Source organism: Metopolophium dirhodum, chromosome 1 (genome assembly GCF_019925205.1).
Source record: "Metopolophium dirhodum isolate CAU chromosome 1, ASM1992520v1, whole genome shotgun sequence".
Lineage (NCBI taxonomy): Eukaryota > Metazoa > Arthropoda > Insecta > Hemiptera > Aphididae > Metopolophium > Metopolophium dirhodum.
The window spans coordinates 105,046,489-105,064,157 of record NC_083560.1 but is presented as its reverse complement, the minus strand read 5'-3'; the positions used below and the strand labels follow the sequence as shown (position 1 = coordinate 105,064,157).

The following is a 17,669-nucleotide window of genomic DNA, read 5'->3' as shown; positions in this document are numbered from 1 at the left end:
AATAATAAATAAATAATACAATTTTCTGGAAAAATATGCTCATAATGTTTTGAAATATTGTAGAAACATTGTGGAAACATCCGGAAGATTCGGACACCCCCCACCCACCCACCATTGACAACATTGAAATAATAATAACCAATAACCATATCGTATTATACGACCTACATATTTAGTATATTCGCTTGGATGGCTATAACATATAAATTATTGTCTACTAAACTATAGTTTTTAATTTTTTTAATTTTATATCTAGTGAAAGTTAATTCTAGTTAATTTTAAAGTTATATCATAGCTTATAAACTAAAACGTTACTGCGACGTGACTATACGTGAGCCATTCTTCAGTTTCATGCAAGTTGTATACAAAAAAAAAATTAATATAAAATATAAATATAGGTAAATATAATTATGAAATTATGAAAAATTAAAAAGTAAAAATTAACTAAAAAATTGTGCCCCTAAAAATATTACGCCCTAGGCACGTGCCTTGGTGGCCTATGGGTGAATCCGCTCCTGCTTGTGACGATACAAACATCTATTTTTTAAATTAAACACCCCACCCCCTTTTTACTGCAAATTATTTAGTGGAAATTCTAATGAGTATAGTTTTTGAGTTATTAAAATGTTTATGCCAATGATAATAATTAATAACCCTTAAAAATGATTTTACAAAAATATAAACTATATGTAATATAAGATAGATGTAGATAATAATTAATAATTATGTAGTATTTATTAGTATCATTATTACAAATTATTTATATTGTTAGATCAATAGTAATAACCAACATTTTAAAATCATCTTAGTATAATAAAAAGCAAGAGCCGTATTCTATTTATACTCAATGCGACAATGCTTAAGAATAATAGTATTGCCTAAGCTAAATTTGATAATTTAAAAAAAAAATAGATTAAGCAATACTTATTCTTAAGCATTCGACTATATGAATACGACGGCCCTAAATTATATATAACTTAAGAACTACTTAATCGAACTTTGATTTAAATACATTAAAATTCTTAAAAAAATCAATTAATACATTTTTATAAAAAGAATAACACACCGTTACATATATTTTGGTTTAGACGTTTGCGTCAAACGTAATTATGCTTGATTTGTATTTTATTAAAAACAAATATATATTACAATTCCTTATTCATATATAGGTACTTGTACTTACATCATCGGAATTTGGACATGGGACTTTCGATTGATCATACTCTTCTTTTTGGTATTCTTCATCCATATAATTATTTCTTAAAATACTCTAAAGACAACAGCATAGTATGAATGAAAAATTAAAACCATATTTATATTGATATACTATAAATTGTAATATATTATTTATTCAGATAATATTTTATACAGGTGCAATTTGTGAGTGGTGGATGAGTGTGACTTAATGCTAAGGGGTACTGAAGTGATTTCAATAAATCAATTAATTAATTATTAAATGTAGTTATAAACTGCGTGTTAAAATGTTACCTACTTAGGTACCCCTCCACTATTAGTTATTGTTTTCCATTAAATTGCACCCATACCCTGAGTAAACAATAGGTACAAGCTGGGTATATAAAAAACTTGTGATTACTTCATCGAACTGTTCACAAAATAATGTACAATTTATGAGTCTTTTTGAAATGTCAGTTACCACTCCACAATCGCATACGAATTGACCTATATAAACAATAAAAACATGATAAATAAGCTTGTAGGTACAACTGTTATAAAGTAAATCAAATATAAGTAATTCTATGCATTTTTTTGAACTCGAATGCAATATTAATTGCATTGAAATATTCTAAATGTTATATTTTTAAATTTGCAGTTATTCATACAAAAAATGCATCCTTCAGTCTTTGGTATTATTCATACAACAAGTATATAATTATTATTATTTGTAACAAAAAAAATTTGTATTCCAATCCATTCCTTAAAAATGTGTTTTTAATATTTTACACGCAAATTAAATAGATCGTGACGATTCACCGATAAATTCCAAAAGTTATTTATAAACATAATTCCATAAATAAGAGTTATACATTTATATAGAATTATATAAGTACTTAATAAAATATGTTCTTTAATGACATATTTACTATCTATAATAAGTAGGTATGTACTATGTATAGGTATACATATTTGGAATACATGATAATATTAATTATATTATATTTTGGTATTTTTACTATACCTATATAGAATATTATTCAAAATAAACTGCACCCAATTTAACAAAAAGGTGGAAAAGTGGGAACCGCGCTCTGCTTTACAGTAATTATCGGGCATGTCTTTGTAATGTACGTCAATAATCAAACTAAATAAAATTAAAAAAAAAATTGATAATTTTCAAATTTGGTGGAAAATTCAAGAATTTATTCGTTTTAGAATTGTAAAATATCCAATGAATAGTGGTATCCTATCGTAAAACTGTTAAATTCAAGTACTCATAAAAAATTATTATTACCTACCGATAAAGAGTTAAAGGGGCTGCAGCCGGTTTTGCCAAAAGTCAAAACTAATGTAGATTTGACCGCTCTAAACATTAATTTTGTTTGTTATAATTTTTTTCAATATATTTGAATTCCGTATCATAAAATAAACCATAAGGAGTCTGGAGGGGGCTCCAGTCAATGAAAAAAAGTGACTTTCAGACCAATAAGCTAGTCAAAACTGGAAGAATTTGGTTTGACAGTTTTTATTTTTGAAAACGGATTATGATTGATCAACATATTTACTTGCAGGGAATGATCGAGGCGATTTTGAATATACCAATTATTGTTAGTGTCATATAATGAATAGTATAAATACAAAATATCATATTTTTTCGATATTTTTATTCCTGGATATCACAGATGAAAAAAAATATATTCAAAATCGCCTCGATCATTCCCTAGTAAACTTGTTGGTCAATCATAATCCGTTTTCAAAATGAAAATCTGTCAAATCAAATTCTTCCAGTTTTGTCTAGCTTATTGGTCTAAAAGTCACTTTTTTTCATTGGCTTCAGCCCCCTTAAGGTTACTCACACTATTTTCGGCATTTTTTCAACATTTTAATTTCATATAATCTACTCCGTCAGCTTACGGTCAGCTAGTGGTACACGAATTAATACTATTATTGCATAATATTAAAATTGTTGACCAAACTTTACATATTATTATCATTAATATTGTATATTATGAAGAATATTAATAATAATATGTTTAATGATTAAAATTTAAAACTATATTTAGAACATCTCACCTGGTTTTTCAAAACACAAATCAATACGCTTGTTGCATACGTCATAAAGGCAATTCAAAAATTTTGAAGTAGTGTCTAAAGGCTTTGTGCAAGTCACGCATATATTTAATTCTTAAAGTTGTTTGGCACTCATGGTGAGCTTGCTTTTATTTCTGGCAGACTTCATCACGAAGTACTATTCTAGTAAATTTTGTAGGTAGGTACCTAGCATATTATTATATTTTAATAATATTTATTACAAAAAACGACTTGAACAAAGTGGGCATTGCGTTGTCGGCAGATAGCGTAGGTAGCGTAGGTTTTAATTTATTAATAATATAGATTATATAGATAATAAAGTTTGGTATTATAATGGTATTAAAGCCGTACCGGCATACAATTATGTACAAAATAAATGTAGTTATCTTATATTTTTTTCTTTATAAAAATATTGACATATTCCTTTTTTCACGAACACCGTCCTTATAATATAATTATTAAGTTGCAATGTTCTCGGCACAGTCATCTCGGCCATCACTATATTCTTTAAGCATTATTCATTGTTTAGATTACAGTCAGCAGTATTGGCTGTTCGGCACGCGGCTTGCCACGCCTTTTTCTCCAGTACCACTACTCACTTCTAACTATTATATAATTAGCCTATAAATTATAATAATACTAGTCGTTTTAAGTCGGTACCATCATAATATTCAACCTACTTCAATGATTAGTTAGCTACATTGGCGCCTGCAGGGGGGGGGGGCAAGGGGGCCATTGCCCCCCCCCCCCTGGGAATTTTAACTGCATACACTTTAATATTAATATCGCTATAACTAATATTAGATTATAAATAATTTTTATCTTGCCCCGGGTGGGATTTTATCCTGCGGGCGCACTTGGTTAGCTATCAGATAGAAGTCATCCTCTCATATAAGCTAGGGTATAAGCTAGCCATGATATATAGGTACCTAGTACCTATATACCTAATGTATAATTGTAAATTGTATAATATTATAGTAGTTATTTATCAGTGGCTTCATTTGAGGGCTGCAGAATTTTCCCCTCCCCCATTTGAAAATTTCGAAAAATACTGAGAATTTTCAATTTTGACCTCCGGAATGCAATAACTTTATTCACTTAGGTACATATATCAGAAAAGATGCGTCGTAAGTATATAGTTTACTATAGTAAATCGGAGCATTTTTACTACCCTAAAAGTTGATGATCACACAGAAGAAAACACACACATCATTGTAAAACCAATATATTTATTCAAACGCTTAGAACCTAAAATGTCAAATGCTCAAAAAGTGAAAATATTGAATTTATATAACGTAATTAACATGTACCTATACTGAGATACTGAGATCAATAGTTGATATTTATAAATTTAAATATAACAACTTTATACGTTTGTGCACCATTATGATTGTATCCCATAGAAACATACAATTTGTATTTTAATCTATAAAGGTTTATACAATAATGATTTTTATGTAGGTACCTAATGTTTACAATAGATTTTTGATTTAAATATTGATTAAACATTTTTATCAATTATGTCTGAAAAAGCCCGGAGTTATCGTCATTACCTAGGAAATATTTCTAAATGCATCATTGCCTGAAAATAATGGACGTTATTACATTATAGCATTATTTCCTAGTTAATAATCAATATCGTATACCTACTGTCTAATTTGATCGAATGTATTATCGTTATTGAATAATGACTAGTCATTTACGTTAATTCCTTAATTTACATCTTTGCCGGTATCAGACACATAATATTATTATAATATGCAGTCAGATACATAAATTTTCGCCAACGACCATACCACGTTGAATACACCAGTTCTCGTCCAATCACTCAAGTTAAGCAACGTCGGGCGTAGTTAGTACTTGGATGGGTGACCGCTTGGGAAAACACTACGTGCCGTTGGCATTTTTATTTTATTTTCACATTATATTATAATACTAATTAATTATTACCTATACTACTTTAGATATTTTTATCATAAAAGTATAAAGCTTATAAGTTTTAGATTCTGAATGTATTAATTTTACAATGATGTGTGTTTTTTTTTGTGTTTGTCATCACAAACAATATATAATATATGGTTATTATTATTATAATATAGCATATTTTTATATCATGAACCTACTTACCTAATTACCGTAGTAATTTACGGTGTGTACCTATAGAATTGGGCTATAATTAGGAAATAGCTTAAAATGTATTAATCTAAACATTTTGTAATATTTAAGATTCTGAGCGAAGAGATGAATGAATTGATTTTAAATGATGTGTGTGTTTTTTTTTAATTTTTTTAATTTTTTTAAATTTTTTTTTGTGTCTGTCATACTTTTGGGGGGTCAAAAGTTAAATGTCTCAGTAGTTTTCAAACGCGACGTGAAAAACCAAAGAAAAATTAAGAAAAAACGGGAATTTTAACGCAAAATCTGTTTTTGAGAAAATCGATTTTGGTTTTTGGTGCAACTCTATTACCAATAACCGTAGGTACATGAAATTTTGTCTGAATGTTTATATTAGCATTTTCTATACACCATAACATTTTCCAAATATTTTGAGCTGTTTACGGACTCGTGTTTTTGCTTTATAATAAAGCATTTGAGGGGTGGAAACCCAAAACGTACTATTGCCAAAATACTGATTTTTCAGTAGAAACGATTTTATGTTTCCTAACATTTCAAATAAAAAAAAGGTGGATAAGTGGATGTCGCTCTGCTGTACAGTAGGTTACAAGTGGGTCACTGTAATGGATGGTGTTAAATTTGAATTCAATGATATAATATCATTGTATAAGAAAAACGATTCTGAGCGAAAACGGTCAGTCAGCCTATGATTTTACCAAGTATATATGATGATATTATTGTGAATAAAGTAATTTATATATATTATAACCTATTTACGTGGAGCCTTGTTTTAAATTTTCAATCCTTAGCCATAAAAGTTAAAAATTTATAAATTTATAAATTTTTAACCACAAAATAATTAATAAATTATAAATTTGATAATTGTTGTCAAAATTTGAACTTTAAATGCTTATAAAAAAAAATTGTGCCTATGTATTTTTAATATTTTTCAACTGCTATTAGAACGATATATCAGGAGCCTTATATTAAATTTTCATGCTTTTTTACCCAACAAATAAAAATTTATTGATATTTATAGAAAAAAAACTAAAAAAATTGAAAACTGACAATGTCCGTAAACAGTTCAAAAAGAGTCAAAATATTTTCAACATTTTATGGTGTATAGAAAATGCTAATATAAACATTCAGTGAAATTTTCAAGTATCTTCAGTCATTCGTTTTTTAATTACAATAAAATAATAAAATTGTTACATGAGAAATCGAGTAAATATCAAATGTTGTAAAAATATAAATTTCAGACGCTCATAAAAATAAAAGTTTCTTCTAGACATTTTTTTTTTGATAAAGGTAGACAAACTTATGAGTAATCTTATATTACATTTTCAAATCTTAGATTTAAAAAGAAAAATTTTTATGAATTCTCATCAAAATAATTTGCTATTTATCGTGATTTTTCCGTATTTTGTCAACATTTGAACTTTAAATGCTTACCTATAATTAAAAACTGTGACTAAGGATTTTTAATTTTTTTCATCTGCCTTTGAAAAAATAACCTAGGAGCCTTCTATTAAATTTTCATGCTTTTTTACTCAACAGATAAAATTTTATTGATATTTATAGAAAAAAAAACTAAAAAAATTGAAAACTGACAATGGCCGTAAACAGCTCAAAAAGAGTCAAAATATTTTCAACATTTTATGGTGTATAGAAAATGCTAATATAAACATTCAGTCAAAATTTTATGTCCTTACGGTCATTTGTTTTAGAGTTACACCAAAAACCAAAATTGATTTTCTCGAAAACAGATTTTGCGTAAAAATTCCCGTTTTTCCTTAATTTTTCTTTCGTTTTTCACGTCGCTTGTGAAAACTACTGGGAAATTTTTACTTTTGATCCCCAAAGTACCAACTAGATTCACTTTCCTATCAGAAAAGTTACTATTGAAGAAAATCCAAGCACTTTTACTGTCCTAAAAGGTGATGACAGACACAAAAAAAAAAAAAAACACACATCATTGTAGAATCAATACATTCATCGCTTCGCTCAGAATCTAAAATAAAAAAAAAAACACACATCATTGTAAAATCAATACATTCATCGCTTCGATCAGAATCTAAAAAACCATTTATAAATAGAGAAATCATATAAGGTAATAGATTCTGAGTGGAACGATGAATGTATTGATTTTACAATGATGTGTGTTATTTTTAAGTTTTAATTTTTTTTAATTTTTTTAATTTTTTTTGTTTTTGTGTCTGTCATCACCTTTTAGGACAGTAAAAGTGCTTGGATTTTCTTCAACAATAACTTTTCTGATGGGAAAGTGAATCTAGTTGGTACTTTGGGGGGTCAAAAGTAAAAATTTCCCAGTAGTTTTCAAACGCGACGTGAAAAACAAAAGAAAAATTAAGGAAAAACAGGAATTTTTACGCAAAATCGATTTTGGTTTTTGGTGTAACTCTAAACCAAATTTCCGTTGGGACATAAAATTTTGACTGAATGTTTATATTAGCATTTTCTATACACCATAACATTTTGTAAATATTTTGACTCTTTTTGAGCTGTTTACGGACATTGTTAGTTTTCAATTTTTTTAGTTTTAGATTCTGAGCGAAGCGATGAATGTATTGATTCTACAATGATGTGTGTTTTTTTTTTATTTTTTATTTTTTTTTTTATTTTTGTGTCTGTCATCACCTTTTAGGACAGTAAAAGTGCTTGGATTTTCTTCAATAGTAACTTTTCTGATAGGAAAGTGAATCTAGTTGGTACTTTGGGGGGTCAAAAGTAAAAATTTCCCAGTAGTTTTCACAAGCGACGTGAAAAACAAAAGAAAAATTAAGGAAAAACGGGAATTTTTACGCAAAATCTGTTTTCGAGAAAATCGATTTTGGTTTTTGGTGTAACTCTAAAATAAATGACCGTAGGGACATGAAATTTTGACTGAATGTTTATATTAGCATTTTCTATACACCATAAAATTTACAAAATATTTTGACTCTTTTTGAGCTGTTTACGGCCATTGTCAGTTTTCAATTTTTTTAGTTTTTTTTTTCTATAAATATCAATAAAATTTTATCTGTTGAGTAAAAAAGCTTGAAAATTTAATAGAAGGCTCCTAGGTTATTGTTTCAAAGGCAGATGAAAAAAATTAAAAATCCTTAGTCACAGTTTTTAATTATAAGCATTTAAAGTTCAAATTTTGACAAAATACGGAAAAATCACGAAAAATAGCAAATTATTTTGATGAGAATTCATAAAAATTTTTCTTTTTAAATCTAAGATTTGAAAATGTAATATAAGATTACTCATAAGTTTGTCTACCTTTATCAAAAAAAAAATGTCTAGCAGAAACTTAAATTAAATTTTTATGAGCGTCTGAAATTTATATTTTTACAACATTTGATATTTACTCGATTTCTTATGTAACAATTTTCTTATTTTATTGTAATTAAAAAACGAATGACTGTAGATACTTGAGAATTTCACTGAATGTTTATATTAGCATTTTCTATACACCATAAAATGTTGAAAATATTTTGACTCTTTTTGAACTGTTTACTGTCCTGTTTACAATGTCCTTGTCAGTTTTCAATTTTTTTAGTTTTTTTTTCTATAAATATCAATAACATTTTATTGAAAATTTAATGTAATAAGGCCCTTGATATATCGTTCTAATAGCAGTTGAAAAATATAAAAATACTTAGGCATAATTTTTTTTATAAGCATTTAAAGTTCAAATTTTGACAACATTTATCAAATTTATAATTTTTTAATTATTTTGTGGTTAAAAATGTATAAAATGTTTAACTTTTATGGCTAAAGATTGGAAATTTAAAACAAGGCTCCACGTAAATAGGTTATATATAAATTACTTTATTCACAATAATATCATCAAATATACTTGGTAAAATCATAGGCTGACTGACCGTTTTCGCTCAGAATCGTTTTTCTTATACAATGATATTATATTATTGAATTCAAATTTAACACCATCCATTACAGTGACCCACTTGTAACCTACTGTACAGTAGTACACTTATCCACCTTTTTTTTTTCTATAAATATCAATAAAATTTTATCTGTTGGGTACAAAAGCTTGACAATTTAATAGAAGGCGCCTAGGTTATTGTTTCAAAGGCAGATAAAAAAAATTAAAAATCCTTAGTCACAGTTTTTATTTATAAGCATTTAAAGTTCAAATATTGATAAAATACGGAAAAATCACGAAAATTAGCAAATTATTTTGAGTTGAGAATTCATAAAAATATTTCTGTTTAAATTTAAGATTTGAAAATGTAATACAAGATTATCCATAAGTTTGTCTGCCTTTATCAAAAAAAAAAAAATGTCTACAAGAACGTCAAATTAAATTTTAATGAGCGTTTGAAATTCATATTTTTACAACATTAGATATTCACTCGATATCTCATGTAACAATTTTCTTATTTTGTTGTCTTTAAAAAACGAATGACTGTAGGTACTTGAAAATTTCACTGAATGTTTGTATTAGCATTTTCTATACAGGATAACATTTTGAAAATAATTTGACTCTTTTTGAGCTGTTTACGGACATTGTCAGTTTTCAATTTTTTTAGTTTTTTTTCTAAAAATAAAATTTTATTTGTTGTGTAAAAAAGGGTGAAAATGTAATGCAAGGCTTCTGATATATTGTTACAATAGCAGTTGAAAAATATTAAAAATACATATGCACAATTTTTTTTATAAGCATTTCAAATTCAAATTTTGACAAAATTTATCAATTTTATATTTTAATAATTATTTTGTAGTTAAAAATTTATAAAATGTTCAATTTTTATAGCTAAGGATTGAAAATTTAAAATAAGGCTCCACGTAAATAGGTTATAATATATATAAATTACTTTATTCACAATAATATCATCAAATATACTTGGTAATATCATAGGCTGACTGACCGTTTTCGCTCAGAATCGTTTTTCTTATACAATGATATTATATCATTGAATTCAAATTTAACACCATCCGTTACAGTAACCCACTTGTAACCTACTTTACAGCATAGCGACATCCACTTATCCACCTTTTCTTTCTTTAAATATCAACTAAATGTTATTTGTTGGGTCAAAAACCTTGAAAATTTAATACAAGATTCCTCACACATTGTTGCAATATCAGTTTCAAAATATTAAGAATACATAGGCAAGATTTTCTTTATAAGCATTTGAAGTTCAAATTTCAACAACATTTATTGTATTGAAAATGTACAAATTATTTTTCAGTTAAAAACGTATAAAATGTCCAGTTTTTATGGCTAAGGATTAAAAATGTAAAATTAGGTTCCACGTAAATAGGTCATACTGTAACCAAAACATCTAAAAAATAAACAGAGTTTTCTATTTTTATTTGAATTTCAATTTTGGACGAAATTAAATGTTTAAACGAAGAAGAACGGTTTTAGTTTTGTGTTATAATTTAAAAATATAATTCGTGGGTACTTGAAACTTCTTAATTATATTATTATATACAAATCATATTAAATATTGCATATTAAATACACTCGATATGTTATCAGACGTCGTACAATCAACAATGTATAACTATAATGAGACTAGACTCTAGACCAGTGTTTCTCAACTAGTGGCAATCAAAAAAATGTCCTTAAGTATGCATATAATATATTCTAGTTGTAGGTATTATGCAATATATTTTAATTATGTAAATGCTGAACTCAACATCCCCAGTAGGTACTGGCTAAAGCTTATAAAAAATGTGTAACCATGTATTATTGTTTTTAATTGGCTTAAAATTAATATTATTTGAATACGATGAAATATATAATTAGTGGAACTAAATTAGGTATACATATTTGTGTTGCATAGTTTACTTAATGTATTTCTAACGTAAAATGTTACTATTTTATTTCATGGACCACAAAAAGAAAAAAAACAGTGGTCACAAATTCCGTTTTATAAAAAAAAGAAATGGACAAATTTGAAAGTGCTTTTACAAAAATAACAAATTATTACAACAGTCAAGTTTCAAAATAATCATTAGGAATAATCAGTGAACAACTAATGTGTAATGTGTATAGACGTATAGTGTAATATAGTATAATAACATGAAAATATGGGCGAAAATCTATATTTACACTTCTTAATAATTTAGATAGGGCTATAGACAACACGGATGCCCAAAAACGAAAAACTGACTTTTTTACATAATGAATATGTTCCTTGTTAAATTTCTGATTTTTTTTATTCCAACCTCTTTGCAATATTACCATTAAGCCGGATTCACAGCTGCATCGTGTGTCGTGTCATGTCGATCAAATCGTATTGTGATTGGATATTACTTGTTTGGTATCATGTAATAACCAAGGTGCAACCAAGAATTTACTACTGCTCATCTTTTAAACCATATTGGTTACCAGTTGTAACCATATAATAACCAAGCCCTCGCACGACACGACACACGACGTAGCTGTGAATGCGCCTTAAGCTTATGATTTAGTAACAAGTAACTACCATAGTCTTTGTATAAAAAGGTTTTTTCAATATCCAAAACACACTATCTAAATTATTACATAAAAAATTCCTATACCACGTTATCAAAAATTATAAACAAAAATTATCAGTTTAGTAAACTAACTCTCCTGCAAAATATTAAAAGTGGTAGTTACTGTGTTCTGTTTTTGGACAGTAATAGTTACAGTAATAGTAAATTAGTATATACCTATATACTAAATAACATTGGTTTCATTGAAAAATCAATAAAAAAGTATTTTATATTTTAATATTTTAATATCAATCATTAGACCTTATAAGGTCCTGTGATGTACACTCTGCAATCTGCATACCTATATATTTTTACGACACTGCCAACGTCAGATTTCAGTTTCATGAGGTCACCTTGGAGATTAGCGAAATAGTTTACTCTCAACGAAAATATAATATAATGTATTTTGTAAACTGTACTTATGCGTTACTTTTTCAAAGACCAAGATATGGGTTTAACAAGTATAAACGTACAATATTTACCTACTTATGGTTATTTATTACATAATCATAAATCCTATAGTACCTATAGAACTATTGTAGGCAGGGGGTCTCACGCCCCGGGGCCCCTACAAGATTAAAAATAAGATAGATAAGATAAATTAGATTAATAAGCTAGAGACCCCCACAAAATAAGTACCTTTTGCGATAAGTTTGTCAATCTTATAGGTGTCCACAAATCTATATCCGACCCTTGCCCTATCTATTATAATTTCATTTTGTTTATGAATAAATGTAAATTTTAATCTACTTAGTAACTATAAATAAAATATAAAATAAATTAATACCCCTCCGCCAAAAAAAAATCTATCGATGCTACAGCCTATAACAATAATTATAACTCATAAGTCATAACTTATTAACGTGCAAGAATTATAAAATTGATTAATAATCTACATGACTACGTGATACATGCAACATGCATGATGTATAAAAATATAAAATATATAATAATAATAGCTTATATAGTTATGACTTTATGGGTCATGCAGGAGAACAATTATGTTTAGTTCTATACTCTATTTCCCGTAAGTTGAGCCACTTTTTTTTTACTCACGCAAGAGTCTGGTGAATACGTTGTGACAATATAGCTCACTGTGGTTATACAGTTTCACGTCGCGAAACACCATGGTGTATACATAGTGAACTATAATATTGTCAGAACATTTTCAATACATCAAATACACTGCATGCGCAAAAAATAAGTGGGTCAACTTACGGGGAATAGATTATAACTTTACCTTAAGTAAAAACAAAAAGAACAGAAATTAACTAAAATATCTAGGTTTTTTTTAGGGGCGTGTGTCATCATAAATCACAATTAAGCAGGGATATGCAAAAAAGCAAAAATAATTAGAAAAACTGGAAATAAGCATATTTTTCAAAAATCGTTGAAAATAGCAAAAAAAAAACTCCATAATTGAACGTGTTGTAATATTACATACACTTCCATAGCACTCTGCCACATTTTATGTCAATAACCGTAAAAATAAGCAAATTATATAAGTGACAAGTCCCGAGTACTGTAAATAAATAATAATCATATTTTATGACTAAGACAATACTATATTATATAGATGCCTATATCTGCGACGACGAGATTAGTAATTGTCTGTTGATTCCCTTTAAATAAAAGCCATAGCGAGGCCCTTTAATCCGTTGTGACGTATTATAATTCAGTATCCTTAGTGGCGTTGTAAAATACAATTAGGTATTCTAATTTCTAACTTAAATGAAGCTGCATTTTAGATTCTGAGTGGAGTGGTTTTACAATGGTGTTTATTTTTTTTATCCTGTATACAAAACTTCTACCAGAAGGAGTGCTTCGATTTCAACATATCGTATCTTATCTTTTCGAAAATTGGATCAAGATGGTACTTTAGAAAGGTCATTTTTCGATTTTATCAATAGTTATTAAATGCCATGGGATAAACCACCGACAAATTACAAAAAACCGCTAAAAATGGAATTTTTATTTCTAACGTTTTGACACTTTGTTTATCACCATAGAAACGAATAAAAATAAACTACTCACATCTACGTATTAGTATTCTTAAAATTGGATGCACAGTGGCGTCATTTTAGTTTTTAATAGAGCAACATTTTTGACCAGCCCAACATAGGTATTTTATAAAACAACAGGTGACCGCTCGAAAGAACATATTATGTTTATTTTCCTTCATAAGACACACATTTAGGTACTATTACCAACTTTCATGCACGTCAACGCATATGCGTCTATATTATATTCCAACTATTAATTAATAATTACCAATTCACCATTGTGACAAAAATTGGTTACAACCTACATAATATAATATTTTCCTATACATAAAAGTATGTTTTTGCGCTAATAAAGTATAATAATATGATTAATCGAAAACAACCGGGCAACGACACATCGGGCTGCTTTTAAAATCAGACAGTGACAATGCTCCCCTTGCCCCTTCCAAAATGACGCCAATGAATTGGGGAATTGGCACCTTAATTGTCCATTCAAACAAAACAAATGTTAAAAATTAATTATTTTTTTCTTAAGGTATATCTATGTTTTTTTAAGGCCAACGCCTATATGTGATTTTCCGTTTTCGTTTTCGGAAAGGTGCAAATTCGTTTTCATTTTTCATAAATTTGAGTAAGATTTATAGCTGAGAAGTTTTCAAAATTAATGTGGCTTTTCTTTGCGATCATTTTTCTATTTTATCAAAATATAGTGAACCATTTTTTCTTTTATTGATAAATCTTTCCGTTTGCTCGATGTAATGTAAAAACAATTTTTGAATATAGGAACTACAACAATTATACTGAACGACGGGACATATATCTCATATATATATATATGATATATAAATTATCATTTATATCATATAGTATATACACATGTTGCCACAGGTTATACATATAATATTATAATTGATCAGATATAATAATTTAAATTTATAATTTTGAAATTTGAAAACTATATTTTAACCCGCGTTTGTTTGTCCGAAGTTTGTAGACTCAAAAACTACTAGACCGATTCTAATAAAAAGTTATACCAATATTTCAAGGAATCTTCCTTGAAACATAAATGGTGTTTATAGTTTATTTTTTCAATCCCTATACTTATATCTATTTAAATAGTAAATGGTATATCTCAAACGTGGCTTTTCATTTAGCTCACGAAAAAGAATACTTTTTTGTTTATTTATAGTTGTCAATATTACTATTATAATTAGTTGAAATATGGTATAAACATTTTATTACAAATAAATTAATAAAAAAAAATACTCGAGCCTTACATTATAGATTAGAGACAAATAAATGCTTCTTGTATCTGGTTAGTCGCCGTTTGGGTGGGTGTGTGTGAACATAGATAAGATAAGAATGAATAGGCTACTCGCCTATATTAACTAAAAAGTAAGCCGTTGTGCGGAATGTGCATGAAAGACAGGCTGCATGATTTTATAATGTTAGCAAGCAGTTTTATCATTGATTTTATTTGTCATTTAATTGATAAGTAGGTATACCTTTGAAGTTTGAAACCCTGTATTGTCCTAAATATCAAAATGTTCATTCTCGCGTTATAGATACTGGTGGCCTATCCATTCTTATATTATTTTCTATATAACTATATATATAATAATTAATATAGTTGTAAAGGACATCGTGAGACAGCGCAGTTATGATAACACGGACGCGTGCGCCGCCGTCATTTGCTTAGAAACATAATATTATGACCGTCGCAGGTACAATTTTGTATTATAATGTGTAAAATTTTATTTTAACTGTGCCAGAACTGGTTACATATAAGTAGTTACAATATTTTTTCATAAGCATTTAAAATTTAAATTTTGACGAAGCTAGTCATCTTTGGATGGATCTGCGTGTATTCAATATTGGTCGTTTACCTATGTGTCCGTATTTTTTTTGTATAATATTAAAAACTATATGCTCACCTAATTGCCTAACCTAATCAAAATCACATATCTATCGTGGTTTTTGCTCATCCGATAGACGATAGTTACACACAAATACTTTTACTATTATGTTAGTGCGCTACTGAACTTAGCTAGAAGTTGGTCGCCACAGCATGCAGATCATTTGACGGCTGTCAGAAAGGCAATAACTAGTTTGCACACTTTTTAAAAATTTTAAAACCACTCAAAATATTTTATAAGTAATCATGCGTGTGTACTATAATTAGGTACTACGCGTTTATACGATATAAATGCTAAACAAATTGTTTTTCTATAGGTATTCATCATTTCGTAATTTCGAATAGAAATTGTAATTTATAATACTTTTCGTCTTTATAAAATACTATACCAATGATCAACATTTTTAAACGTGACATATATTTATATTTCATAGCACATATATCAGATACAATTTTTTTTTTAATGTATATTGTGTAACGCGTATATCACTCGGTTTCAATATGTTATTTTGTTTAATCACGCTTTATACATTCTGTATACATGAGTATACACTACTCTGTACATAATGGTTTTTGATAAAAATAAATCAGTAGGTACTCATATTTCTGGATTTAATATAATTTAGTAGGTACCTATTACACACAAACATGTAATTAAAATATTTTTTTTTTTTTAAATAATTAATAGTTGTGCAAGCACTATAGTATTGTACTCAGTGCCGTAGAGAAAAAATATCTCATAGCCATGCTACTTTTTTTGAGGAATTTAGATTTTGTTTTTATTATTCCTTTGTTTTTCTATGTCGACAAACAAAGCATTACGAAAATCGGTTAAAAAAAAAACTTGTATACCCTGCCCAAAAACATATCTATGTTAAAGTCACGATTATTAACATATAATATTCCAATACGGCAATATCTATATTTAATAAATACCTACTTTAAAAATAATATAAGTGTATCAATTTTATTTGTTAAAATATACTTAATAATACGAAAAATGTACGGAACCTAATGTGGATTATGCACACGAGGCGAAACGCGAACACGTGTCTCCGTTCATTTCAAGCGTCGCACATTATTATTGTATGATACATGCTACTTATTTTGAAAGATACCTACTATAATATATATATTTTACTGTTTTTTTTTGTGTTTTTACATTTTTGTACCACAGAATAGATTAAAACAGATTGTATTAACTAACTGTTGTATTGTATATTGCATATATTATAATATAGTATACCTACCAACTAATCTAGATTATTTAAGTAAAAATTAGTTATATTTAAATGTTTTTATTTTCTACATTAAATAGGTACTAAGTGAATAATCATAAAAACTAATCACTATAGGTATGGAATGTAATAAAAAAAAAAATACTCAAAAACTATTTTCTTATAATAGGCAAAGTATATAAATATTATTGTATTATAGATATTTACACGCGTTCGTTCAAAGCAATAGGTACGCGTCATAGTATTAGATTCTGAGCGAAGCGATGAATGTATTGATTTTACAATGATGTGTGTTTTTTTTTTATTTTTTAGTTATTTTTTTTTTATTTTTGTGTCTGTCATCACCTTTAGGACAGTAAAAGTGCTTGGATTTTCTTCAACAATAACTTTTCTGATGGGAAAGTGAATCTAGTTGGTACTTTGGTGGGTCAAAAGTAAAAGTCCCAGTAGTTTTCAAAAGCGACGTGAAAAACAAAAGAAAAATTAAGGAAAAACAGGAATTTTTACGCAAAATCTGTTTTCGAGAAAATCGATTTTGGTTTTTGGTGTAACTCTAAAACAAATGACCGTAAGGACATGATATTTTGACTGAATGTTTATATTAGCATTTTCTATACACCATAACATTTTCAA

At 27.6% G+C, this 17,669-nt stretch overlaps 2 pseudogenes; one reads left to right on the top strand and one right to left on the bottom strand.

The window, feature by feature from the left end:
• Positions 1 to 988: 988 nt before the first annotated feature.
• Positions 989 to 3,415, bottom strand: LOC132949176 (uncharacterized; annotated as a pseudogene).
• Positions 3,416 to 5,049: 1,634 nt separating this feature from the next.
• On the top strand, positions 5,050 to 5,170 carry LOC132937685 (5S ribosomal RNA; annotated as a pseudogene).
• Positions 5,171 to 17,669: the final 12,499 nt, after the last annotated feature.